The following is a 12895-nucleotide window of genomic DNA, read 5'->3' as shown; positions in this document are numbered from 1 at the left end:
TGCTACATGAATACGCTATGCCATGTTCCCAAAGATGTTCGGAAAAAAAGAATGGCACTTTCAGCAGGACGGAACACTTCCCAACTATCATCATTACGTAAGAGCAGATCGTGATACTCACCTGCGAAACGGATAATTAGGACGAAGAGAAAGTATCTAGTGCTGTTCATGCACATCGGGTACCTCCCGTCAATAGATTTTTTGGGGGGTGCGTGTTTAACACAGGGTTTATACCACAAAACTAGCTACAATGAATCAGTTGAAAACAACCATTGAAAGAAGATGTGTCAACATACCAATTCATTGGATTAGGAACTTTTTCGATTCAATCAATGAACGTTGTCAGTTGCCAATAATTTGAACACTTTCGATAATTAGCTAGTTTCTATATTTGTTTACATTTTGATGTATGTAACTTTTCTTTCTCATAATAAATGTTGGTTTTATGGTTATTTAATTGGGCATACATTTTAATGGGACAACCTGTGAGGAATAGGGCTACGAAACACGCGTGTGCGTAGATTACTGTTTAAAAAATATAATACGCCCAAATAAAAAATGGGTGACTTTCTAAGAGAAACACTGGGTCTCCGAGGCGGAGACATAAACATTACTATCGTTTAAAAAAATTAAAACAAAAGCCAATATATATATATATATATATATATATATATATATATATATGTATATATATATATATATATATATATATATATATATCAGAGGGTAGGAATTAGCAAAATGCGGGATCGGATTTTGCATGCAAAAGTATTTGATGAAACAAAGATCTTACTTGATAACAAAAAAGTGAAGCAGAGGGAATATGGTGAAGAAAAAGGTGATTACACGTGAATGGATAGTCTGCTGGAAGATAAATAATCCAGTGACAGTAAAATCCAAATATATAACTTCAAGAAAGTTAATTGAATTTCCATTTGCACAAGTAAAATCCAAGGAAATTCCGTAAGTGTAAGAATAATCCAAAGGTAGAAATCCATGGAATAATTCACAAAAATGTGCACAAGCGAAAAAAGGGAAAAAATTCCAATAATATTAATAAAAGAAAAATAAGATATGCTTTTCACTCTACTGCCGAGAGAGAGAGAGAGAGAGAGAGAGAGAGAGAGAGAGAGAGAGAGAGAGACGGAGAGACACACACACACATACACACACACGCACACATATATATATACATCAGGTCAATACAAATTGATTTAGTTTGTATAAAGTTCACTTCACCTATTATAATTCATTTTGTGCATTTTTTATTACTTAAAATATAATCGTATTTAATAGATATTTTTTGCAGATAGTAAAGCATAATTCATATCATTCTGCAATGTTCTCACCCAAGTTTACGCGAATAAGTTTTTTTTTCTGAACGGAGATAATATTCAATACTTTTAATGCTAGTCCTCACACAGACTACTCTCAGAAAATCTAGGAGAATTTGGTTACTAAATTCTTGCCCCATCCTGCATATCGTCCTAGCAGGGCTCATTGAGCTTAGAAATAATGCATTCGGTTGATATAACAAAACAGAGAATATAAGGTAGATCTATATTTTAAGTCAATCTTATATGCGCGATGTGATAAGTCACTTCACTATAAGAAACCGCTACCGAATCCGGGAAAATGGTGCAACATTGTCCCAGGATCCAAGGATTCATACGATGCAAACGGTAAAGTTGCGACTGATTTGATAATCCGATGTGTTGTCAGCGATCTAGAATACCTCTAAAGGACAAATTCGACGTAAAATAGCAGTTTTGCCGCACACATGACCCCTCTATTGTTTAACGTAAAATAAATTTTATATTTTTATAAAAAATGCATTTGTTCGCTATTATTGTACAAGCGTTAGATTTCAGCATGCGGTTCCTGCCATTTAATGCCGACGATGGAAATGCTGTCCGTAACGACGACTCAAGAAGCGACCATGCCAGTCGGTTATAGCCGACTGCATATTGACATTTTGATGTTTTCATGTGCCTATAGTTGGATATTGTGACTACCACCGGAAGCTGGTTTCCTACACCAATTAACAAACGATAGTCTCAGGTAATGCTTCACTGGGGTGATTCGTGAAATTAAAGAAACTGGAATTAATTTGGTGATTCGGCATGGGTAGGTAGCTTACACGGACTCGTCAGTAGCTTAATCAATCGCTGAGACAGTCGTTAAATCGATTCTCCAGGAGTATTACACTCTGCAGTAAGCTTTTATTGTGATAATACAGGGCTTTAAGGAAAAATATCTCGTCGGACCAATAACACGGAAGGAGAGAAATAACTTGGGCATAAGCATATAAGAGATAGGATTACCTTTGGTTTTTTTACATGGGGTCACCACTTATCAAGGTCCGAAGGCCACTCAGGGATAAGGGTTATTGCGTGTACAGTAATCAATGAGATAGTATTGTAGTAATCATTAGTATTAGGGGTTTTGATAGAGTGTCTTACTTAAGGTGGCGGTTTGTCAGGAGTTTGTTTATGTTGGACTTGAAGATGTCCAATTGTAGTCAGGTGGGAAACAGGCAAGCGTCAGAGAGTTCCACTGGCGTGCAGTTCTAAGAAAGAAGCTTTGCTCATGGAATCTACGTTTGGATTTAGGCACAGATAAAGAGTGGGGAAAATTATTGACAGTAGTTTCATCCAGAGGCGTGTTTCTCGTGAAAGATTGGCGAGGGGAAAGAGGGATTGGAACTCAGACGATTACCTGCCATGGAAATAACGATAAAACAAAGACAGGCTCACAACGTCTCTTCTGTGGGAGAAAGGTTGCAAGGAAGAGAAAAGGACACCCCCCACTAAACCACGAAGTCTATTTTGTACTCTGTCAAGGCAGGATAGGCTGTTTTTAGCAGCTCCTGTCCAGATGTGGCAGCAGTACTCCATCCTTGGACGTACTTGGATTTTATATAGATAAAGAATTGCATCAGTAGTGAGATATCTTCTGGAGTGGTAGAAGGATTCCACCATTTTCCCAGCGTCCCTGGCAACAGATTTGATGTACGTGTAACATTTCAGATCAGTAGTAAAGGTCAAACCCAGAAGCTTGCCAAAACATGGAGCCTCCCCAAAACGAGAGCCATCCATTTCAATTGATGCCAGATGGGGATCTCAGCGTTGCGATGATTGTAAGAGTATGCCTATACTGACATATAATTCAGAGAACTCTTACCTATGCAAGTCTTACAATGTGCCAAAGGAGAGGATTCAACTGACGTTCTGGGCTAATGCTAAAATCTTGCTAACGAAACTGTTTTCATCGAGTTGATAAGCCTCACTTTCGGTGCCATTATTAAAAATATCAGAAAGAACATCACCACACTCTGCAATAAATGCAATATTTGAACAACGCCCCTGTTCACACTCCTTGCCTTCCTGATGATATTCTCCCAGAATATTCCATTATCACAATTCGGTGCCTTACACCAGAACAGCACCCCTCATCTGCAGCACCTAAACAAGCGAGTGCTTTCTAATTTTAAGAAGCTGTGTACGAAACATCTCTTTAATCGGTATTTAAAAAAACTTAGGGCACTAAACTCACTCTCTATGAGTTTTGGAAGGATCGTTTAGTTATTTTGATATACCTCAGGTTCACCGATAAGGCTTAAAAAGTGATTTCGAGGCGTATCTTGAACTCTTCATAGATTTAGCTGTAGTTGAATGCCGTCTACGCACGATACTCAGAAGTTGGAAGAAAGTGAGGTAAGAACCGTTGAAGATCATGAAGTTGTTCCGCCATCTAAAGTTGAGTAAACTGTGTCAATGGGACTGGTTACCAGTGAAAAAGACGTTGATAAAAAGCTTCTCGAGTAACAGAAACAAGAGCTTTGCACAGATGATTCGAGAAAAGCGTGATGTCATCAAACTGAGCATCGTTCAGGTATAGTTCTCTGCCGGCGAGAAAGAAGGACACAGATACGACAATGTCAGAACTTAATGAAATGCTATCTTTGTAACATAAACTGGCTGAAATTATAGGACTAAAGCATCGCTAAATTGTTCGCACACGTTATTTTCTTGCACAGTTTTATGACATTTTCCTGAGTCATTTCAAGACATATCAAAATGTAGGCAAGAACACGCTATATTGAATGAAAGTACACAATAAAGTCAAACTGATCCGAAAAAAAAGACCACAGAAAAGGAAAAATGAACACCACGGACTGAAAAAGAAAAATTAATAAATAAAATAAAATAAATAAATGTTTCATAAATTTAATGGTTATGTGATTATCTTTTAAATCTGCAAAAAAATAATTTTAAATTTTCGTAACGGTTGAATACTGTCTCATTTTAAGAATAACATTATTGCTACATTATGTTCTAATGTCTATTTATTTGAGAGATATTAACGGTTAAGTTAGATATGGTCTAGCTTTTTTTTTTCATTCTGATTTTGTTTTTATTATAAAACTAGCCTGAGTGACCGGCGTGCCCGGGTGTTTGGAGTTGTGTGTTGGGCAAAAAAAAAATGTGGTAGTAGGCAGACAGGTTTCGAACCCGTACGACGAGGGAGGAAAAGAATGTGAAAAAAAAACGTGATGTCTTTGCTGTTGCGCCACACGCCAAACCAGAATTGACGTAGGTTTAAATTAAGGCTTAACAATCGAAAAAAAGAGATGACTTTCGAAAATATCGGCGAAAAAAGCGACCCCTCCCTGTAGAAAAGTGTCCAGTTGAGGGTAAAGGAATTGATGTTTTTAGTCAACTTTTCGATAGAGATTGTCCAAAGGATCGACTTCAAAATGCTTCCGATTTTCTGAAAATCTGTCAGCTCTGTCGAAAGTTTTAGATAGACATACAAACAAACATACATACATACATACATAATACATACATTTAAACACACAGGTGAGATTTATATTATAGATTTAATGAATGTTTCCAGAGGGTTTCGCAAATGCACAAGTGTTTTAAGGTTGTATAATGGTGGTAACTTTGTTTGAATTGTACTGTCCCTTTTTAAGCAGAGATTTTCGATTGTCGATTTTGGATACTTTCTGGAGACATTCCACTTCAAAACCCATCTAAAAACACTTCCAGACGCATGAATTACATTTGTATGGAATTGCAAAAGATTGGCTAGACCATTCGAAATTTCTAAGAAACGGACTCCCACACAGAGACATACACATTCAATGCATTAGTAGTCTGGAGGCAAATAGAGTCAGAGGGATTTTCGTGACTAGACTTGGATCTCAAGACCATTAGGAATTATCACATCCTACAGAGCTTTTTGTGAAAGCGTGAAAAAAAAGTAGTGTCTGCAGTAATAGAGAATAATGATTCATCATAATTATTATCGCATTTAAGAAGATTTAAGGATGAACACAGTCGTGGAAATAAAAACTATAAAGTAGTTCAGTAGTGTTTCTGTAACGTTCATGACTTCCATTCGTTGGAACACTCTTGACTGTCTACTGCCTCCGCATGAATCTGGCGTCAAAAAGTTCTTATTATTTATCATGTTCCAAGGTCGATCAAAAATATCAAGGTTCTGATTATTTATTTGTCTTTATTCTTTTCTTTAGACATACAACCATATACATATAAACACATACATACAGACAACTGCTCTTTATATAATAGATGATTCCCAACTCACGTCATGGATTTTACACATCTTGTATACATGTAACGTGAAACGTATATAGATGTATATAGATTTTTAGCATTGTTTATTGTTTTCTAGAATTATGATGTCCAATCTATCGCAGCTGTACGTCTCGAATAAGTAAACTTGATTTACATTTAAAATATATAAGAAACACAACTTCGTAAGCAAATGACATTTGAATAAAAACTAAAAGTCACCGATCCGCTAAGTCTCTAAGTTATTCTTCTGAGCCAATCGACAAACAACTGCTGCCGGCATCTCAATAACATCGAGTAGGTTTGACCCCTGCAAAGGCAATTGCCATCCAAACCTGAAGCGAATTCGAAACGGCTGGACGTATTTTTCGGGGTCACCTGTTTTCATTCGCTCGCATCGCTCGCCGCTCGATTAACGGCCGGAGTCCTGGTTTGGCGCTTGTGGTGGGTGTCGATGGGGCTGTCTTGATGGAGAATTTTAAAAGTTTAACGGTTCCACAGTTCTCAACCTACATACCTGTAATCCTTTGATGGAGAGGTCAGGCAACAATGCCGATCGCTGAATGTTGTCGGACACACACAATGGCCGCAATGGCGGCTGGCTATTCAGATTCTACTGAATAGCCCACAGACATCGCTACTGACCTCTCATAATGGGTCACTCGTCGCAGCTGCTTGGGACAGGCTTCAGGATATATTATAACTTGTTCATAACTTTGGCTTAAACGCTAGTGTCTGTTAGAGACGGCAAAACTAAATGTTAGATAATGCGAATTGTCAGTAAGAGTTTACCCAAGTATAATACATTTTTAATTTCTATATAAATAGTGAAAAGCTAACAGAACAGGCTGTCTGAAGATATCGGCTCATTGTCTAAAAATTTATCAATTTATTATTGTCTGGTTTCTCTTTTGCAAAAATTTAGTATTGTCTGGTTTCTCTTTTGCAAAAATCTAGTATTGTCTGTTTTGGCTTTTGCAAAAATTTTGTGTTGTCTGTTTTGGCTTTTGCAAAAATTTAGTATTGTCTGTTTTCTCTTTTGCAAAAATTTAGTATTGTCTGTTTTCTCTTTTGCAAAAATTTAGTATTGTCTGGTTTTTCCTTTTCCAAAAACTTAGTATTGTTTGGTTTCTCTTTTGCAAAAATTTAGTATTGTCTGGTTTCTCTTTTGCAAAAATTTAGTATATTCTGTTTTCTCTTTTTCAAAATTTAGTATTGTCTGTTTTCTCTTTTGCAAAAATTTAGTATTGTCTGTTTTCTCTTTTGCAAAAATTTAGTATTGTCTGTTTTCTCTTTTCCAAAAACTTAGTATTGTTTGGTTTCTCTTTTGCAAAAATTTAGTATTGTCTGGTTTCTCTTTTACAAAAATTTAGTATAGTCTGTTTTCTCTTTTGCAAAATTTAGTATAGTCTGTTTTCTCTTTTGCAAAAATTTAGTATTGTCTGTTTTCTCTTTTGCAAAAATTTAGTATTGTCTCTTTTCTCTTTTGCAAAAATTTAGTATTGTCTGTTTTCTCTTTTGCAAAACTAAATCATGTTCTGCAATGTCAAAAACAAACAAAAACACAATTTCTCCCTAAAAATGCACAAGTGTATTTAAACAATCTGTACCTCCCTTACATGTTTTTCTTTATGTCTTTTTCAACATATTATGCCGATTATCATCGATTTGACACTTTGCTACTCTATTAGTTTGTTTTTGTTTATTACATTTTCACCCCAAATAAAGCACATGTCCCTTTGATGTAGGAAGCTATTATCAGGGACATAAGTTGCAGAGATACTATGTAAAGAATTGAGCAGCATGATGTGTGTTAACACTACACTTGAACTTGCCAATGTACACACACTAATATTATTAATGCTATTTACATAAAGTACGCTTCGTCAAATAATAACGCTCAAGAAGTTTTGTTTGCTATCAGTTGTGTCACAAAAGCTATTTTCAATGACCATGTTACGTGTTTCTGGCAAGTTCTGATTGAAGTACACGTCTCCAATATTCATCACAGATTGCTTTCTAACTGCATCGTCGAAGTGCTTTGGACTCTGTTCACCTGAGTCTCGTAAGGTATTAATGACCTCCCTATTCGATCACTAATCTCCGACTAAAACAACCTTAAAGCTAAAACTTTTTGAATTAAATTTGCATGGTTCTATAATGTATAAACTTTTGAAGTAAATTTCCTCGTCGACACCAAAACTTGCCCCGAAAATATTACTTCTCTACTGTCAGGACAATTGGGGAAAAGCAACCCGGAAGAGAATTCCAAAATCTCGCAGTTCTGGGGAAGAAACTGTTGGAGTAGAATGCTTTTTTTTTTACATCAAGGGATCTCTATTGTGCAGAAATAAGACTTTGCTGCTTGTCGGGTTTTTTTGGGGGGAGGGGGTATTTACGTCGATGGGGACAATGGCATGTAGTTAGTCTGAGCATCCTTTATTTAAATACTTGTAAAACAAGCAGAGGGATGCAACAGATTTTAAAGCTTAGATATCAGTTCAAGACCTATCAAATTGGCGAGTCTCTTTTGAACCCTGTCTAAGAGTGAGAGACTAGTAGCAAATACACGCCAAAATATGAAAACAATACTCCATACATTGACGAATGATGGCCTTGTAAAAGTACAGGGTACTTGCAGGCGTAAGTAAGTCTCGATTACGGTAGACAGAGCCCACTTTCTTCGCAGCAGCTGATGCAATGCTCCCTGTGAACGTTAAACCGAAGAGTAATAAACAATGTATCTTTAGTTATAGCAATTAGTGGTTGAGAAGGTTTCTAGTAATTATTAAAGGAAACGAGCGTAGTTTTGGTAGCATTGGATGTTACCATCAATTTTTGACCCACTACGGAGCGGATGTCTTTCTCTAGAGTTTCCGCCATTGCTTTGGATATGTGCTCATTCGTTTTCGCTTCGTACCTGCTATAGAGCGTTATCTCGTCAGCAAATATACCCACCTCAGAGACTACTTTATCAGGGAGGTCATTTATGAATATCTGGAATAATAAAGATCCACTGATAGACCCCTGGAAAACGCACACATTTATATAATATTGTTTTGACTTCGACCATCTAGGACAGCCTGTATTCTTCTAATTAAGAAGGATTTAAATATGTACAGTATTCGTCCAGTAATAAGATATGAACTGGTTTTCATAAGAAGACCATCGCGCCATACCCTACCAAAAGCCTGAGATATATCTAGGGCTCCCCTGCCTTATCTAGTGCATGGTATATACGTTCAGACATGCCAGAATATATGCAGTAGAATGGGTTTGCCTAAATCCATATTGATATTTGGACAGAAGTTTTGCAACTGTAAGGTGGAGGACTAGAGCTTGATTTATTATGGACTCAACTTTTGGAGGGAAAAGAGGAAGGGAGCTAATGGGGAAATAATTTAATGGGCCAGTTCTTTCGCCAGAATTTTTGTGAACTGGCAACATAGAAGCAGTTTTCTAGCAGTCGGGGAAACATGCTACGTTAAGGCATTCGTTGAAGAGTTTGTAGAGAATTGAAGCAATCTCAGCGGACCGTTTTTAAATGGTACAGCCATGATGAGATCAGGCCTACATGCTTTTGAGGTGCATATTTTTTTGTGATATTCTCTACTTGTGAAAGAGTGATTTTCAGAGCATCTAATGTTGTTTCTGTCCGCATAGTAAAATCAGGGAGGGAGTGGTTGGTTGGGTCTAAAGTAGAGTTTGAGTCAAACTGACGAGAAATCATATGAGCTGTTTCGGTCGGCGTGCAAACAACCTCATGATTGTTGGATAGTTGGGGAATTGCTTATTGCCTACTGTTTCCTATATAGTTGTAGATTTTGAAGAAATCCCGAGTTTCTTATTTCTGTTCTTCTTTTCTGGTGGTTTCGTTATATTCATTTCTAGCTGTCACTTCTTCCTTCTTACAATTACTTCTAGCTTCTATAAACTTTTTTCTGTTTGTACTGGACTTATGCTTGATTAGTTTGCCGTACACCTGTTGCCGTTGACCACTGGTAGCTACGCAAGTAGAAGTGAATCATTAGGGAGAGTGGGGTTTGATATAGAACTTCCGGAAACATGAGCTTCAGTTACTGCTTTAAACCATTCAGTGGTCTCGTTTCGGCAATGTTCCGCAGGAAGAGAAAATATATTTCCCCATAGAGCGTCTCCGATATGATCTCTAATGGCATCCCAGGTAACCTTATTGTAGTAGCTTGTCGTTTTCAGCAATGGCTCTTCAACTTGGCGTCGAGAGTTTAAAATGATGTCATTAATTATCAGAACATCATTAGCATTTTCGAGTGGACAATGCGCTTTTGTTACATTATCTTCTTGTTGTCAGAAATAGATCCATAAGTTAGGCTTTCTGAATCTGGGGCACGGGTCCGGAATGTTGCTGTCTGTGTCAATGAATGGGGTATTGAAAAGCTATAGATTATGCTACCAGCTGTGTCATTGTATTTAGAGAAGCCAAGCCAATTATTGTGGTGGGCGTTTAAGTCACGAAATACATGCACTTGGACGCTAGTGTTAAAGGGGGGGGGATGCTACATATATACTGGCAGAGACATGATTGATTAGAGTACAGTCCTTAGTCGAGGGAGGGCGATAAAGAAAATACAGGTTACTAACGCTATGTTGCAAAGTTAGTGTAAAGCACGTGATTGATTGGTCATCTTATTCTAGTTTACATTTCTTAGTCATGAGGAGGGTGTTATCGAATATGGACTCCACGTCCGTGCATGTCTTTGTCGGAGCGTTACGACAAAGTGGAAGATAACCAGATATGTTATAGATTTTAGAGGGGATGGAGGAGTGCAACTTAGTTTATCTTAGTGCTAAGATATCCGAGGAGTTTGCTAGGACAAATGATTCTACATCATCTAAGTTAGTTCTAAATTCACGGATATTTTAAATGAAAGGCTCAAAACGGGGTGGGGGGTCGTTGTTCGAGTGTGTGTCTGCTTTGATCATTATTTTGGATTGAGCTGTCATTTCATTTTAATCTGTACTTACAGTTTAAATAGCTATGTGCAAAGCTTTATTTAACACCTCTTACCCTAAACTGCAAGATTATAAAAAATAGAAACAAATCAGTAGTTATAGATTTGAAAAGGGGGTTCAGTTTCGCATACAACGGTCTAGTAAATTTTCAGAACCGGTTTAGAGCTCTGAGTTGACGTTGTCTCCTCAGCCATCCCTTTCGGCATTATTATAATGTTAGTTGTTTTTTGCGACTTTTCACGTTGACAAATATTCGATCTTCCACTCCCCGTCGTTATCATTATTTGTTTTTATTTACTTTTTAAAAATTGCTTTTGCATTTATTGACCCGTGATATTTTTAAATGGTATTTTAAAGTTAATTTTAGGTTTACGATATTTTTTTAAAGTATGTTGTTAGGTAAATATAAAGAATACTTACGAAACAGCCTAGCCTCCCCATGTTTAATAATACATTTCTAAATGATAACCTTATTATTTCAGCGTAAACAAACGGGGTGCATAAAAAAATCATTGTACAAGAGAAATGTAATTCATTAAAAGAATTGAAAAGAAAACGAAAAGAAAAAAATACAATGAGAGAGTGTGAATTAGACAGGTCAACTAGTTTTTGTATGTGTGTGCGTGTTAACAGCCTTAAAAATATCGGTAATATGAATAATTAAGTAAGTATTATTGAACAGTGAGACTGTATAAATTATAAAACTTCTATTTATAGTGTTAAAAATAGAAAATAAAAAGTTTGCTATAGTTTAAAATTATGAAAAGTTCTGCACTCATTGTTTAAAATAAATAAAAAGTGTTTATTATATTGATTTTTTGTTTATATTGTTTATTTTTGTACAAAGAATGTAAATCCATTGCTTTGTTTTTATCTCTTCGCGCATGCGCATCGTAAAGCGGAAGCGGAAACACGGTTCCACCGCCCAAGAAGACGATTTTAGTTTTATAATATAATAAATTTATGTTACTATTTAATACTCTCTCTATATATACATAGATATACATGTACACACACACACACACACACATGCACACACACACATATATATATATATTGTTTTTTTTATTACAACTTCAAGTGTATTAACTAAATTTATTACAAGTTGTTGCAATAGACAGGATAAAAATTATTCGTCCATATCGTTTACTTCTTACTGTATATATTGTCCATTAATGGTTTTCCTATCTTATTTTATACTAGCTTTCCGTAGTAATTGGTTGTATCCAGCATATATGCTACTTATTTAATCATCTTATTTCTCACCGTTCTTTTCTGCGTATAATTCTTACTTCGTCCCATAATGTCAACGTATTCGTTTTCCCTCCATGCATGGTAAGCTGTGCCCGTTTTTTCAATCTCTCCACATATTACATTTTTCGATGTTCTTCTAACCGGACATTTAAATGGACGACATATCTCACCTTTGCATAGTTTTCCGTATGTACATAGGATTTCTATATACAGTCCATAGTCATGATGTTCCTGCAGGCGGCTTGCTTCTCACAAGCTGTTTCCGGAGAGTTAGATCGCTTCTGAATAATGTCCTGAAGTCATACGGATTACATATTCGTTGAAGTGTTTCTGATAAGCCATTAATGCATGGTATACAAATTATGGTGAGTTTCTAAGTGATGTTTTTTTATGTCTGGTCCAGATTTCTTGGAACTGACGTCATTCTCTCTGGATAGTTGTTTCAGTGGAGGGTTTCTATTAACTAATTCATTTCCTCTTGATATGCATTGCTGTTAATACATATTGCTTTTGCTCGGTATTGTAAGTAACGCACGATTCATTTCTTAAAACTATGTGCATGTTGGGAGTTGAAATTTAAGTACTGTCCAGTGAAATTTCGCTTTCGGTGTACAGATGGCATAAATCCCTTACCCGTGCGGGTAATCAGCACATCCAAGAACGATAATTTGTTTTTATGATTTTTTTTTCCGTGAAATGTATGTTTGGACGGATAGAGTTAATATGATCTTGTAATATTTTAATATCTTCCTGATAAGGTTAGAGTACGAATATTATATTCATATATTGCAACCATTTTTTTTACTTTAGTGGCATTTATCCTTTTGACTACACACGGTAACTAGGTGCCTAGCGGCTCCAGACTAAACCTGTAGGAGATCTTGCTGTAGTATGGGACTCCAGAGGTGATGCATTATGGTCCACCGATGTGAGGACACGCCCTGGCACATTACCAACCCCTTACACCACTGTCTTATGGGTGCCCTTGGTTGGGCGAAGACTAAGAGAACCAACTCCAAAATAAAACACCAGTTCCTTGTGAG

Source organism: Euprymna scolopes, chromosome 41 (genome assembly GCF_053919585.1).
Source record: "Euprymna scolopes isolate OS-2025 chromosome 41, ASM5391958v1, whole genome shotgun sequence".
In the NCBI taxonomy this organism is placed as follows: Eukaryota; Metazoa; Mollusca; class Cephalopoda; order Sepiida; family Sepiolidae; genus Euprymna; species Euprymna scolopes.
Note: the sequence above shows the minus strand (reverse complement) of the source record.